At 37.6% G+C, this 14,865-nt stretch overlaps 1 protein-coding gene across 2 annotated transcripts in view; it reads right to left on the reverse strand.

Annotated features, from left to right (window-relative positions):
- Positions 1-14,865, reverse strand: part of PRR16 (proline rich 16) — a 153,227-nt gene that overhangs the window by 124,501 nt on the left and 13,861 nt on the right. The window contains exon 1 of one of the 2 annotated variants that reach the window (XM_062604386.1): positions 3,196-4,087. The exons of the other annotated variant lie outside the window; for it this stretch is intronic. The gene's annotated coding sequence lies outside the window, so the exon portion shown is untranslated. Of the gene's footprint in view, positions 1-3,195; positions 4,088-14,865 lie in introns of those variants that run through there. 2 annotated transcript variants of the gene reach the window in all.

Consider the following 14,865-nt stretch of genomic DNA (forward strand, 5'->3'; position numbering starts at 1 on the left):
AGGAATTCCAGCATTTGCCACTGGGTTTGGAGATTTTAAGAAAACCAGACAAACACAAAAACATGGTACTGCAGTGGGGGCTTGTAAATCAAAGCAATACTGAAAGTGAGCTGCCATGTTTCGGGATGGCATTGCTTTGCAAAAAACAGAGCCGGGGTGGCTTTGAGGTAGGAGAAAGTATTTACAACAACTTTCTGAGGTTTGTAGTCTTGGGATGGGTAAATAGTGGGGAAAGAGAAAGAGGCAGTGATGTCATGTGTCAACTAAGATTTCTGGTTTCACACTAGCACGTTGTAATTAACAGGGCGCAGGTGAGTCATCAATACCACTTCCAGCATCCAGTTCTTGCTGTGTTGTAATCACTTGTTCTCGGAGACAAGTTCTGTTGCCACTGACAAATACAGGCTTCCATTCCTCAAGACAGAGCAATTACTGATGGAGAAAGGGCAGCTGTAGAAGAAGGCAGTTATTCCATGATCTGTGACATCCATGTATTGTGCCCAATCCTCTTACTCATACACCTGAACAGTTTTCATAATCACTGCAGGCTGGAAAACACTGTTACGCTCTAATGGTAGAAGTCTTATGAAAAACATCACTGACTGCTGAGGTAGAGGATAGCCACCAGTAATGGTACAGATTATTGCAACATCCTTTTTCCAGGCCTTAAGACAAAAAAAAACTTGCCTCATCCAGAACTATCCAGAATGTTGTTACAAGAATGACTAACCTAACAAGCCTTTTTGAAAGAGGTTCCTTTCTACTGGAGCACCTTTCCAAGCATCATGTATTTTGTTTTACCTTTCCCATTCCCTACAGCATTGCATCAGAAACAGTAATAGCACAGTATCTGTGATTAACCCCCAGTTTTAAATTTTAAAATAAGACTTCTCCAATAGTATCCCCACACAGGTAGGGTGGGTATTTCTGTATAAAACTAATCTCTTCCCCATATCTCCTCCTATAGAATATGTGTAAAGCCATAGCTGAACTAATCATATTGATTAATCTGTTTTCCTGTGCTTTCAGTTAATTCTCACCCATTGATTTTTGTCTTATCCTTACACTATAAACCACTACAGTACCTGGTACAATATGGTCCCAATAAATAAGAATAATATGAATCCTTCTGAATTACAAAGTACTTGTGGAAGTAACCTCTGGATTTCTTTCCCCTCACCAGTTACTGACTGAGTCTATTCCTTTTTCCAGCCTGAGGTATTTTATTCTAAGCAGCAATGTAAATACTTGCACAAAACCTAGGAAGCCTGGCAGCAGGCTGTGGTTGTCCCTGAAGCAAAATTAGAAAGCTGTGTACAGACTCTCTGAGCTGCTGTTTTCAGTTTTGCTTTTTCCCCCTGAAGTAAAATATTTCACATACAGAACTTAAAAAAGCCAAGTCCATTTCACTTTATTCTCCTCATCCCGCCTAGCAATCCTTCTACACTTCAGATCTGTGCTTCCTCCAAGGACATCCTGTAGCATCTACCAGCTCACAAGATAAACACATTCAATGAATAGAAAAACATGCATTTGTTCAAGATAAAAATATTTTGTGTCTATATCTCACGTGAAGGGACTTCAGGAGTCACACATAAAAGTTATGTAATTGCTGTTTCTTATCTATGTCTAAAATTTCAGCATTATACATTTCTGACTTTGCCATAGGTTCTCCCCACCTCTGCTAACCCAGATACATGTCCCTTTACAATGCTGATGCTAGAGGTCTTTAGACTCAGTCAATTATCAACCAAATTCACTTTGGGTCACAAAAATAATTTAAAAATCACATTCTTGGAAACAAGTGCAACAAGAATAATTTAATACTGATTCCCTTTCCTTTACTGTAACTTGTCAGCTCTTTTAAAGACTTCAAATAGGATATTGTTCAGGAGATTCACTTTAACAGCTTGTTACTAACAGATGTGTTAAAATAGCAGTTTTGTACTAATAAACACAATCTTCCATCTCTGGATACTGGATTACATTTCAGGGAAGTCAGATTAAGCTTCATACCCTAACAAAGTCTCTTAGCTCCCAGGGTAAATGCCATCATGATGTCCTGACAATTCAGTGCTCTTACTGAGTGTCAGAACCACAAATTGCTTCTGGAAGGAAATCTGAAATGTCCCTCTGAAGCTGCAACAAAGCATTCATTCAAATGTGCCTCTCACCTATGGCAACCTCAACCCAAATGCCCTGCTGGACTTGAAAGCAGCGACAACACTTATGATGTCTAATGCACTTTAATCAACAAACTGTTCATCATTATATCGATTTTCAAGAAAAAAAAACTACAGAAGAATGATCCAGTTTGTTATAACACTAATACAATTGAAGAGGGAAGGAAAAAGTCTTGAATCACATGAAAAAAGAGCCTGCCAGGTATCAGCCCCGTAGGCTGATCAAACTTGCACTATTCAGCTACTCAGCTAGCAGGCTTTCCATTGGAAAACAAAAGCAAAGCAAAAATCTTACAGCCTCCATACTGCTTTGAATTAAGCCCAAAATACATTGTAATCATGCAAACAGATGAACATGCAATCCACCACAGGGCACAGCTGAGCCCCACAGCCAAGGTGGTAGGGCCTCTGTGAGAAGAAAGGGTAAAACCCCTGTGCAGCAGCTGTGGGAGCCAAGAGTGAGAAATCTGTGAGAGCAGCAGCCCTGCAGACACCAAGGTCAACGAAGGATGGGAGAAGGTGCTCCAGGCTCTGGAGCAGAGGTTCCCCTGAAGCCTGTGATGCAGACCATGGAGGTCTATGGTGGAGAAGATATCCCTCTGCAGCCCATGGAGGGCCACACACCAGAGCAGGGTCCTGGAAAGAGCTGCAGCCTATGGAGAGGAGCCCATGCAGGAGCAGGTTTCCTGACCAGACCTTTCATTCATGGGGACCCATGCTGTTGAAGAATTGCAGCCCATGGGAGAGACCCTATACCAGTGCAGGGGAATAACATGAAGAGTAAGGAATAGCAGAGATGAAGCATTAGGAATCGTCTGCAACTCCCTAGCTCCCCATCCCCTTGCATCACGTTTGGGGAGCAGGTGGAACAGTCAGGAGTTAAATTGAGCTTGGGAAGAAGGAGAGGTGAGGGGAAGGTGGTCTACCTTTTGCAGTTGTTTATCATCATGCTACTCTATTTTTAATTAGAAATAAATTAATTTCCCCAAGTCAAGACTGTTTCGCCCATTACCTTAACTTCTGAGTGATCTGCCTGTCCTCATTTGGCCCACAAGCTCTTTCATCATAATTATGCTGTTGAGGAGGCAGAGTGATAGAACAGCTCTGACAGGGGGTCTGGCAGGTACACAAGGTCAAACCACCAAAGCTCATTTCTTTTGCTACCAAGTAGGTTTGCTGCTGTCATAACAATTACATCTGAAAGAAATCCCACAGGGGAAAAAAAAAAAAAAAATTAATGGCATTCTTAGCATTTTAAAGTTTATAGAAAAAATTACTGTTTTCAAAGGGAAAATATTACATACAGCATGGACTCAAGTAGTTTTAGTGCTTCTTTAAAACTGAACTGGCATTAGAAAAAAAATCAGGAACCTCTAAAGCCACTACAGTTCTTGTGTCTCAGGCAAGAGTCAAAAGAAGAGTAAGAATACAATCTAAATCATCCAGGCAGCTAAACGGTCACTAGAGACAAACTTATTCAGCTCCTAATGAAATAAAATTAGGAAAACTAAATCTAATTAAGTGTCTCTTAAAGCAAAGTACACAAGTAAATATCTCTTCACAAAACTTCTGCTTATCATCAAAACCAGAGAAACCCAGAGTTTGAACCACCAAATATGACATCTGACTGTAAAACAATTTTACCTTTTTAATTATTTTCTCCTGCAAGTATTTGAAATTATAATTAAGAAACAAACAAATAGGCAAACAAAAAGAAATAAACAAAAACAAACAAACAAACAAAAAAAAAAAAAAAAAAAACAAAAAACCAAACACAAAGCAGATACCTAAGAAATTTATTCTAATAAACAGGAAAATGGAGTTTCTTTATTAGCAGAAACCCAGGCAATTATAGCACCACCATTAGTCTTTTCTTAGACTTAGTGCCACCTGTTCAGCCCTTCTCATGCTGGCAGAGTATAGTCAGCTTTTTCAGACTTTGATTTAGGTAACTGCCAATTACTGAAACACGTACTTTGATTTTACCTATAAGCTTAGAATTCCGCATGTGACAAACTGCAGCATTTTGCCATTATCAGAAGTCATTCCTGCTTAGAACCATAAGCTGTATCATATCTTCATTTGAATTAAGGAGGAACTGCCTTTGAACCCTGCTTCAAATGAGTGACAAACTCATTTTCTGAAACAGTAAGGGCTATGGTACTGTTCTGCACTTCCAGTGTTTCTTTTCCAGCAGAAAAGAATCCTACTTTCCAAACACCCATCACAAAATCCTTTGTGTTCTAATGGCAAATCAACATTTAAAGTCTTAAATAAGAAAGTGTATATAGCAAAATTCCTGGTGTACTCCTGTTCCCTACACACACTGCAGAAGTGGCAGAACAGTGCCATTAGCAGATCTGATAACAGACAGGAGGTTGGCTCTGACATTTATTGAGATCCATGAACTGAGAGCCTGGAACTGAAGGGAGTTTCTTATGCAGACAATGATCAAACAGTCAGGATTTTGTTCTGATGAATGAACTTCTGCATGTATCAGCATTCTGCAACATTCTGTTAATGAATTAAGAGTTATAACAAAAGACAGCTGCTGAGGTCAATCACATTATTGCTCTCTGCTAGCCAATTAGCCCAACACCCAGATGTTAATGGGAGTTCCACATTAAGTTATAAGATGCAGAGTGACTGATAAGGAGTGCTATTGGTTGTTCTCAACGTTAGTCGGATTTCTTGCATCTACCTATTTTGACAGGTGTTGGCTGTTTCCTGTTCCATGTTTCATGTTTGCCCAGTCTTGGAAAATGGCACTTTTTAGATTTAATCATATTCAAACCAGTCTAGCACAGGTTATTCAAACCATGTGTTTGCACCATCTGTAGTAGTTTCTACAACTAGGAGATGAGGAAACCAGCCAACCTGGTTACACCCAATGCTGAGAGTAACTTCCCACAGATGATGTTCCTGCCATCCTTCATCTATTCCAACTGTTAAGAGCATTCTCCTTTCCCTGAAAGCCTCTTCTTCCAGTGTTACTTCTGCCTCTTCTTACCTAGTCATTTGTCTATGACTGTATAGAATACTAACCTACAAAATGAGTAAAATACTTCAATGCAAGCTTATTAAAATAACATCATTCCGGAAAAGAGTCCAGAAAGTGCAACAAACCTTGTAACTTACAGGTTTGTTTACTTATGTTTCAGGAGAACAAGATTTTTCATCATGATTAAAACCATAAGGAGCCGCAGTTGTAAAGCCCGTGAAATGTGTGAATGAATGCCACATGAAGAATTGTAAGCAAGGTTTGTGATACTGACTTCCATCACCAAGGCGCAAGGGCAATGGGAAAAGATGGCTTGGAAAGGTGATTTTGGAAAAGAGAAGAATGATTTTTTTATTTTTTTATTTTTAATGACAAGCATAAAAAAAAACAGAGAAAGAAACAGTGGGGAGCAATTAATGCAAATCATCTGAATGGCTCTAGAGAAGAAAATGACCATATACTACATTACAATGACATTATCCTTACAAATACACAAACACTGAAAAGATCTTTTTAATGGGTCTCTAAGCAAACATTGCTTCAAACAGGTTTAGCAATGCTAATTTTAGAAATATTTTTTAAAATAAAAACCATGTTTCTTACTGTGTAATCACGATTTTATGGCATGATGTAATTTATAACTAGATGTACAGGTTGAAGTCATTACGCGTAACAAAACTTTAAGAATAAAATCACAGAATTGTTTAGATTGCAAAAGACCTTTAAGTTTGTTGCATCTCATCATTAAATCAGCACTGCCACATCCAACACTAAACCAGGTCTCTAAGTGATTAATACTTCAAATATATACATTTGCTCCCCTCTGTATTTTTATTAGTGGTTAAATAATTACTCCAGTAAATGCTTAAAGAACTACAAAGAAGTTTTTTCCCAAACCCTTCTCACCTTTCAAACAGGACTAGTTTTTTCAGAGCGGTATTTTAGAGCCAAATGCAGGACAAAATGCATGTAGGATCCATACACCTGAGTGAGCTTCGCGTCCATTCCCTGTCACCTTTGGAACAGGACCATTTTTTTCAGAGGGGTATTTCAGAGCCCAGTGCAGGACAAAATGCATGTAGGATCTACACATACCTGAGTGAACTTTGCATCAATTCCTGTGGAGGGGGTGGTTTGGGACATATTGTCCCTACCCGCCCATTGCCCCATAAAAAAGCTTTTTTGATGAGCTATGGACTTAAGGACCTTCTGATAAACTACCAAACTTTTCACAACACAAACAACGGGAATATTGAAACCACAGTGGAGTTTACAGCCAAAAACATTAGAGTTCAGCCTACCTCATTACCACAGAGAAGACATGATATGTTGGTTTATGAAGTATTGCAAAAGATGAGAGTTACATTAAAACCCAGTGAACTCTAATAAACCCTTGGCAGAAAGGTGACGTAAGATGACATCACACACTCATCTTTTAACATGATTTACAGTTTATCATCTTAAATGGATCTTGTCTTCCCTTGTGCACAGCACTTTCTTCTTTTTATTTTGAGCACAACATGAATGCCTAACGAGAGAATGAGCCATAAAAAGAGTAAATCCTAGAAACCTTCAGAAACAGACACTGGCAAATTTAGTGCAGTAAATCCCAGCACTCCTGTATATTATTCAGTGCAGACATAAAGCTTCATTTCAAAAGCTGTAAGTACAGTGGACAGTCCCTACAGATGTGGCTGCTTTGAAATACATTGCGTAGAAACACAATGCACTTGAACAACACAAAGCAATGTGTTAATATGTTATTTGTATAAACTCTGTTCAGTGAGGGAGTAGGTTCTAAATGGCATCGTTTAAAAAGCAGACAAGGACTGTATAAAGCTACAGAATACAATCTTACATGTGCTGTAATACTACCATTTATCTGGAAGACAGATCTGATGGATGCTGTAAGAGCAAACTTTCAAGCCCCTGAAAGAAAAAAATTGCAATAATTATCCATAAAAGCTTAGTGGAAAATTTTCTTCCATTGGTTCTATTAAAAAGTAATTAGCACCTGTGCAGCTGCCAAAAATTGGCAATTAACATTGCGGCACAGGAGAATACTGGCACTTAATCTGGTTAGTGATCTGAAGGAACCCTCTAAAGCACTAATGCTATCTGTGTCTCCATTAATCTTAGGTACTTACATGCCCCCTATTGTCATAATACATAGGCATTTTACAATCTTCAGTGCAGTTATTTTTACAACACTCTGGTGAGGTCAGGGAAATGCAGCGAAACAAGTGCACAGATTTGGAGCTGAGTTTAGGCTATACTGTTACACAGCATTTCATTTTCAAAATCCTTTGTCAGGAAATATTTCCGGGTGCACTATACTTGTAATAAAACCTACAACTAGGTCAACCAAGGAAAAATAATTAGGGCTTCATTTAAAATATAAATCCATTTCAGATACTAAAATGCTTTGCAAAAAGAATTTACTGCAGCCCAAGTTTAAAGCCTGAACCAAGACTTAGTTTATTGTTTGCTGCAACAACAATCCCCAGTTCCCTGAATTCAAAACTAATTCAGCTACTGAAACAGCAAGGATGGTCTTTCTAGTATCTGAACAGATGCATATTCAATAGAAGGACAGCAGCTGAGCAAGAAAGCTGACCATGAACAAACTAGACTTCAACACTGCTTCAGTGATGATCTGCATAGGTGATGGGAAGATGCAAAAGAAACTATATTAAAAACAACAGATAAGACAGCGACTGTGCCAGTGCACGGCTGTGTGTGAAGAACAGACAGCAGCAGTACATTCAAACCAAAACTGTGCTAAACTCTTCTTTGCTTAAAACCCTAACCTAAAAAAGCACAAGCTATATAAAAATCAACAAAAGACCAATATCAACTTTTCTCAGTTTCAACTGATGGTTTAGGCATAATTTTAGCTGCATGTAACCTAGTGATTTGTCACTTCGAAATACAATGAAAACATAAAAAAAAAAATAAATCCCCTTTTTTGTCTCTCCAAGTGGTGATGAGCCTCTCAAGATATGTGAAATGAAACACATCATTGACTTTAGGTTTATGCTGCAACACAATTCAGTAATCAAAAAACATTTTGGAGCAGTAGCTAACAGCATCTTCCCTAAAGGTGTACTATGCCAGAAGCTGTCCTGCCTTTATAGTAAGAAATAAAACACAGAATATACAGTGAAAAAACAAGGGAGCCCCAGGGACAGAAAAAGTGAGTATTGTAAAAGATTCATACCTTCATTTCCTGTGTTCTTTTACTACATAGAAAGTACACTACAAGGAAGTTAAATGTGCCATGGAAATGAAGTAGCGTGTATTACATAGTTCATGTATAGGAAGAATTTCCTTTTGTGATATGCTTAGGTTTTTATGGATTTCAATTTACAATTTTAAAAAGCATCTACCCTGTTTCCTTGATGGCTTTGCTTAATTAAAATTCCAATGTAAAAAAATGTAACCAGTCTGTTTTTTCACAGTACATGTTATAACGAAGAGAAAGCAAATTCCACTTCCATTTTTCTTTATTAAAAAAAAAATCAACAAAAAAAAACACTTTCTTTTGAAAATGACCACGATTATCTATAATTAGGGAACAAAAGATTCTCTATGAATGTCATACTACCTTTAAAGGTGATTATTACTCAAGCTAACATGGTAAACAGATTGCACATTTCTTCAAAAGCCTGAATAATTTTTAAATGAAAATAATTTACATTCTCTTTCAGCAATGAAATAGAACAGGACTGAAATTTAAAACAGGAGGTTTACATAAATTTGGACTGTAAGAGAAAAACTAATATATTTGTAGCACAAAATGTTGATTTAATAACATTATGCAATTCAGATCATAAATAAAAATATTTCCATAGACTGATTAGATTCCACAAATCTTGAAATACCTTTTATAGCACTTCTGCTGAAAACAGTTAACAGATAAACACACTATTACACTTCCTCATAATTCAGCTATTTAATTTCAGCTAACTGTTGATGTATTTTGCATAAGCTATCTTAGAACTTACCATTTTTAGTAGCTTCATTTCAGTCAGGGATTTGGTTTTAGACATTGGTTTCGGTATATATGATTCAGTTTTTCTAGACCACTTAAATAAATATGAACTTTGCATCCCTTAATGTCCTTTCTACCAAACCCTGAGGCAGTAAAAAAGCAAACCAAAATAGGAGAAAAGATCATCCCCACCATTTGGCACTATCTTGATAGTTGAGTCATGTAGGTCATTGTAATACCACTGGTACACAAAGAAACAGAATTGACAGTCACGGTATGAAGGATCTGAGAGACCAATGGAGCTTTTAATAGGGGATTTCATACATTTAGGCATGAAGGTGGGAGAGAATCTGAGATTCTTGGAGCTTTTTCACTCAGCACTCTGAAGAAAAGGGATCTCAATGAGGGATTCTGCTCAAAACTCTCAAATCTGACATCTTCCCAGAGCCCTCTCTGATCACAGCCTTATCATCGCATCAGTTTTTCATTTATGTCATTTTCCCACTCCCCTCTGCCAACCTTTCTTTAAGCAAAGCTAAACTGTACATGCAGATTATTTGCATTGCAACATTCTCACTCCAGTTTACCCTCAACCTGTTGCTCAACCTTCTCCTTTCATTTCAGGTATGCATCTCCCTATCAAGTTAGCTCAGCAGAGTGGAATGATTTATGCTGGGGGTGGATAAAAAAAATAACCCAAATCCTCACTTAAAAGTTGTTGTCCTGGACTCAGACCTGTTACAGCAGCTCAGAGAGGGCATTTTCATCTCCTGATCATGTCCTGCATGTTTCCATGATAAGGAAAATACTGCTTGGAAGTAGATCAGCCACTTTAAAGTAAAGTTGGGTTTTTTTTAATAATGATGTAGAACTCAGCATTGAAAATTGAAAAAAAAAACAATGTCATAAACAATTGAAGATGGTATTTTATAACGCAAAGCACCTGGCATCTAGTGATATGTTACATTATCTGTAACATTGTATTTGTCTGAAAAGCCAAACAAAGCAAAATTAAATGAATAAAACCAAGTAAACTCTTCAGAATTGCCTTTTATGCCCTTGAAGATGAACCCAGCCATTCTGGACATTAGCACATAGCATGTTACAGCAAATTAGTCCTTCAGACATTATTTTATTTCACTGATAGAGTAGGTTATTAACAACATTCAAAGTCAAATTTTTAATGCCCATCCCTCATAAAAGAACACCACTGAAATTGCTGTCTTCAGCTGGTATTACTCTTGCTTTTAATTGGGCATCTTGATACAACATTTCCCAAAGCCTGAAAATCCACAGACTGGATAGAGGAGAGGTGAAAACAATCTACTAGAGAGGACACTATAGTTCCAGCAGAATGTTACTCTTTGGCCACAGTTTCACAATAGATGAAACCTAACTCTCAAGTAAGACAGGAAACACTGAGAAAGTTCACTCCCCTGCTGAGAGAATTAAGGGATTGCCGCAAGACAAATCAGGACAGAACATCTAACAGTAGTTGATTAGAAGCATCACCTTATCTTAGAACAAGGACAGATGTAGAGTGACGTAAATAGACTTTGTTTCCTGTAAGATATAATATAAGAGAAGAAAAGGAAAAGATACTTTGAAATATGCTTTTTGAAAGTAAGTAAGTGTTCTGAGAAAACGGGCAGGAAAAAAAGCAGAACCGTAACAAAAACTTCCTTAATCAATCACAAGACAAAAATACTATGATGTCCTAGCATTTAAAGAACAAAATGTTAACAAAAAAGTCCCAAAACAGACAGAAACATTTGCAAGTCTATACATAACAACAGACTATAACTGTGGAAAAGTCACAGCAGACATACTCCTTCATGAAAGTAAGAGTTAAAGGAAGCTTTTACAGACGGAGGGGGAATAAAAAAATAACAAGATTATATTTCAGCGAAAATCCCTCCTGAAGTAATATTCCTAACATTTCAGATTTCCTTAAGAGACCAGACAAACATTACTCAGAGTCTGAAGACCAACATCAGTTTCCTTCACTTTTTGTTTTGCCTTTTGCAGCTCATCTCCTTGCAGTTTCAACTTCTGTTAGATTATTGGAACAATAATTTAATAACACTAGAGTGGTATAACCAGCGTTTCATAAAAATATTTGGTAACTATTAGTGTTTGAACCTGCTGGGCCAACTAAACCCACAGAGTCTACTTCATTGTCCAGTAAACTAAACATGCACCAGCATTTGCACTTTCTAACTCAAGTATGTCCAGTAACCCATAAAGCTATGCTACCATTGAAGGTAATACACAAGTATTCTAACGGTGAAACCAGACACCTCCTCCTCAATTAGTCACTGCTTCAGTAAGTGCTTTTATCACTGAGGCCTTTCAGGCCCTGCAGGAAGAGCAATCATAGAAAGGCTTATATTGGATATTAGGAAAAAAATCTTTACTGAAAGGGTTGTCAAGCCTTGGAACAGGTTGCCCAAGGAAGTGGTAAAGCTACTTCCAGAAGTGATTCAGTGAGAAACTACTTCAAAGAGCACACAGAAATAAACAGTCCAACAAGACTTCATGAAAATAAGACTGTACAGTAAAGAAGAATATATTATTAAAGAGGTAATTAAAAATCTGAATTAGACTTTGCAACTGATATTGAGTAGTGAAAAATTTTTCAAATCTGCTGAAGAAAAGAAATATGGATACCAGTATATTTAAAGACAGGTAGCCCTCATATTTTAGTTTGTATTAGCTTTCAAGAGAGCTGGTTGAACTACTTGTCTTTTCTTCCTATAATGAATATCAGTCATGCCTACCTAGCAGCAAGATGGACCATGGAAATTGAACTCCAGGCATCATCAATCCAGCACTTCACTGTCTCTCCTGCTCTGAAAGACTATTCCAAGAGATGGAGCCCAACATCATGGACCGGATGAATTCAGCAGCTTTATAGAGATTGGTCCATGGACTAAGGAATGATATCTATCTCTTTGTGTGGGTGTGGGTGTGTATATGTATATATGCATATATATTTGTATATGTATGTATGAATGAGACAAAAGCGATGGTATATTGAAAAATGTGGGATCTGAGCATGTCATGCCCACTATATAAGCTGGGGGCAGTTACCCGGAAGGCCCAGATCGCTGCTTCAGTCAGGCTGGGTATCAGTCGGTGGGTGATGAGCTGTTGTATTCTCTTCCCTTGTTATCTCCGTTATCATTATTATTATTGGTGGTAGCAGTAGTGGTTTTGTGTTATACCTTAGTTACTGGACTGTTCCTATCTCAACCTGTGGGAGTTACATTCTTTGCATTCTCCTTCACATCCCTCCGGGAGTGGAGTGAGAAAGAATGGGGGGAGTAAGCGAGCGGCTGAGTGGTTATGAGTTACTGGCTGGGCTTAAACCATGACAGTTCTTTACTTAGCAACAACTAACAACATCGGTGTTATCAGCGCTGTTCCCAGGCTGAAAATCAAAAACACAGAACTATTCCAGCTACTAAGAAGGAGAAACATGACTGCTACTGCTGTAGGGCAAAGACAAAAATGAAAGTCCAGAAACTAAATGCACCAAGGTGAGCAGCATGGGACAAGCTCAGCTGTGCAGCTCTAAAAATGCTGACATAGTTATCTCCAGGGATAGTCGCGAGACTTTTTAAGCTTGACAGTTAAATGATGGTGATGGAAAAAAATTTTCCATCACGTGATGGAAAAAAATTACTATATTATGTATGTATTTAAATGTAAGGATGGCAGCTACAGGCTGATAAACCTAAAATGAAACCCTTTAAGTTTGGAAATGTCTTTGAGAAAGAAATAAAGACAATAACTAGAATTGACTAAACTATGACAATCAAGCTACATAAAAATGGCCATACTAGATGAAATCAAACCTTTATTAAGCCTATCATCTTGTCTCCAACAGTGATCAAAAACAGATGTTGAAGAGCGCAATGAGTAGTCCCCTTAAGCACTCTTCCAGGCTACAACCACCTGAGGCCAAGGATTTTCCTGACATATGTGCTTCACTCCATGCATTTGGTTAGCTTCCAGGCTCTTCTATGCATTTAGAGCTCACTCTCATTAATTTTGTCCACTGTCATCTTCAACACATGAAAACTCATATTCTCTATAATATACAGTGGCAAGATATTCCACAACTTAAATACATACTCTTTGAAAAGCCACCTCCAGGTGGATTGCTGATTACTTTACAGCTAACTGATTTTCCAGACATGCAAAAAGCAGTAGACTTGGGTCAGGAGGAAAGAACAATGAAACTCCTTAACCAGACTTTGGCTGAAGTCAGTCAATATTTTTATTAATTACCCCATCACAAATGTAAATGCTCTGACAAAATCTGCTGATCCAACACAGATAGGAAGTAATACTCAGGGGATGAATTAAACCTCACAAATGCTTAGAAGTGCAACAAAATTCCTACTGTGCAATGTGCAAGACCATAATCATGAAGACAAACTAAATAGGTTTATGCTACAGAGTGGATGTTCACTAATTCATAGACCTGTGGAAAAGACACTCTGTGTACAAAGTGATTACAGGTGTCAGGTGCCAATCTGACACAAAATGGAAATGCAGCTTCAGGATGTAGCAAAATAGATAAGGATCACTGTGCAAAGCAATGGTTAGACCTCACCTACAGTACAGGACACATTTCTATGATTATTAACTCAATCAAAATAGGGATAGAAAAGCTCTGTTTCATCAAATGGAGGGTCTATAAAATTAATAAAAAGAGTGAGATTTTCTTTAGTAATGTACGAATAAATACAGGTAGAGGAAGAAATATTCAAGAGCTACCTGAGCTCAATAGGAATACTAGCAAAAATGCTGTGGTTGTTAATAAATAATAAAATAAAAAAGTTAAAAAAATTCAAGGTGGTAAATGAACTGTGATAAAAATACTCTTCTAACAGGAAGAGTAAGAAGAAAATAACAACAGAAGAAATTAGTATATTTTAAATGGAGCTAAACTCAAAAAGAAATGTGTGATCTGCCTCTAATAAAAGGGTCCTGCATTCAGAGACATATCTTACTCTTTTCAGTTGTCTATTCTTAAGTCAAACATAGACCACTATACAGAAAAGTCATGACATTTCAGATACCATAATCTGAGTTTACAGCTGAAATACCTTTACTCCAATTACATCTTCCTTTGCTAACTGGCAAAATTGTCAGTCAAAGCAGGTTTTTTTCACCATCCACCTGCCTCCACCAGCAACATCCTTCCTTTTTCTTCCTTTCTTTCTTTTTGCATTTTCTCCAAGTTTTTAATTCTATGTCAGCAGTTCCAGTGCTGGAGGTTTTAGCTAGAATTAAAAAAAGGAACCACAATCAATTCATATTCCTACTTTTTACAGTTACGATTTCCTTCATACCTTCAGTGAAAATTATCAGTCTTGTTACATAAGGCAAAGATAAGCAGCCGAGGTCCAACAGCAGTCTGTAAATCAAGATGATAACACTGTGTCAACATTCATACAAAATGTATTCTTTGGAGAATAGCAACACAGCACCTTTCTAAAAATGAAACTGTTAAATTCTTGCTCAATGTAATGCAACATGTCTGTCTTCTCAATTAAGAGACTATTCACTTTGAAGATTTCCTTCCTGATAACATACACACTGCAATGACAGAGGACAACACTACTATCTCACACTGCAGATACTTCTACTTAGCCTGTGAGTCTCTACAGAGC

The sequence above is a fragment of the Pezoporus occidentalis genome, unplaced genomic scaffold (genome assembly GCF_034315485.1).
Source record: "Pezoporus occidentalis ecotype Australia unplaced genomic scaffold, CSIRO_AGI_Poc_V1 ctg86, whole genome shotgun sequence".
Classification (NCBI taxonomy): domain Eukaryota; kingdom Metazoa; phylum Chordata; class Aves; order Psittaciformes; family Psittacidae; genus Pezoporus; species Pezoporus occidentalis.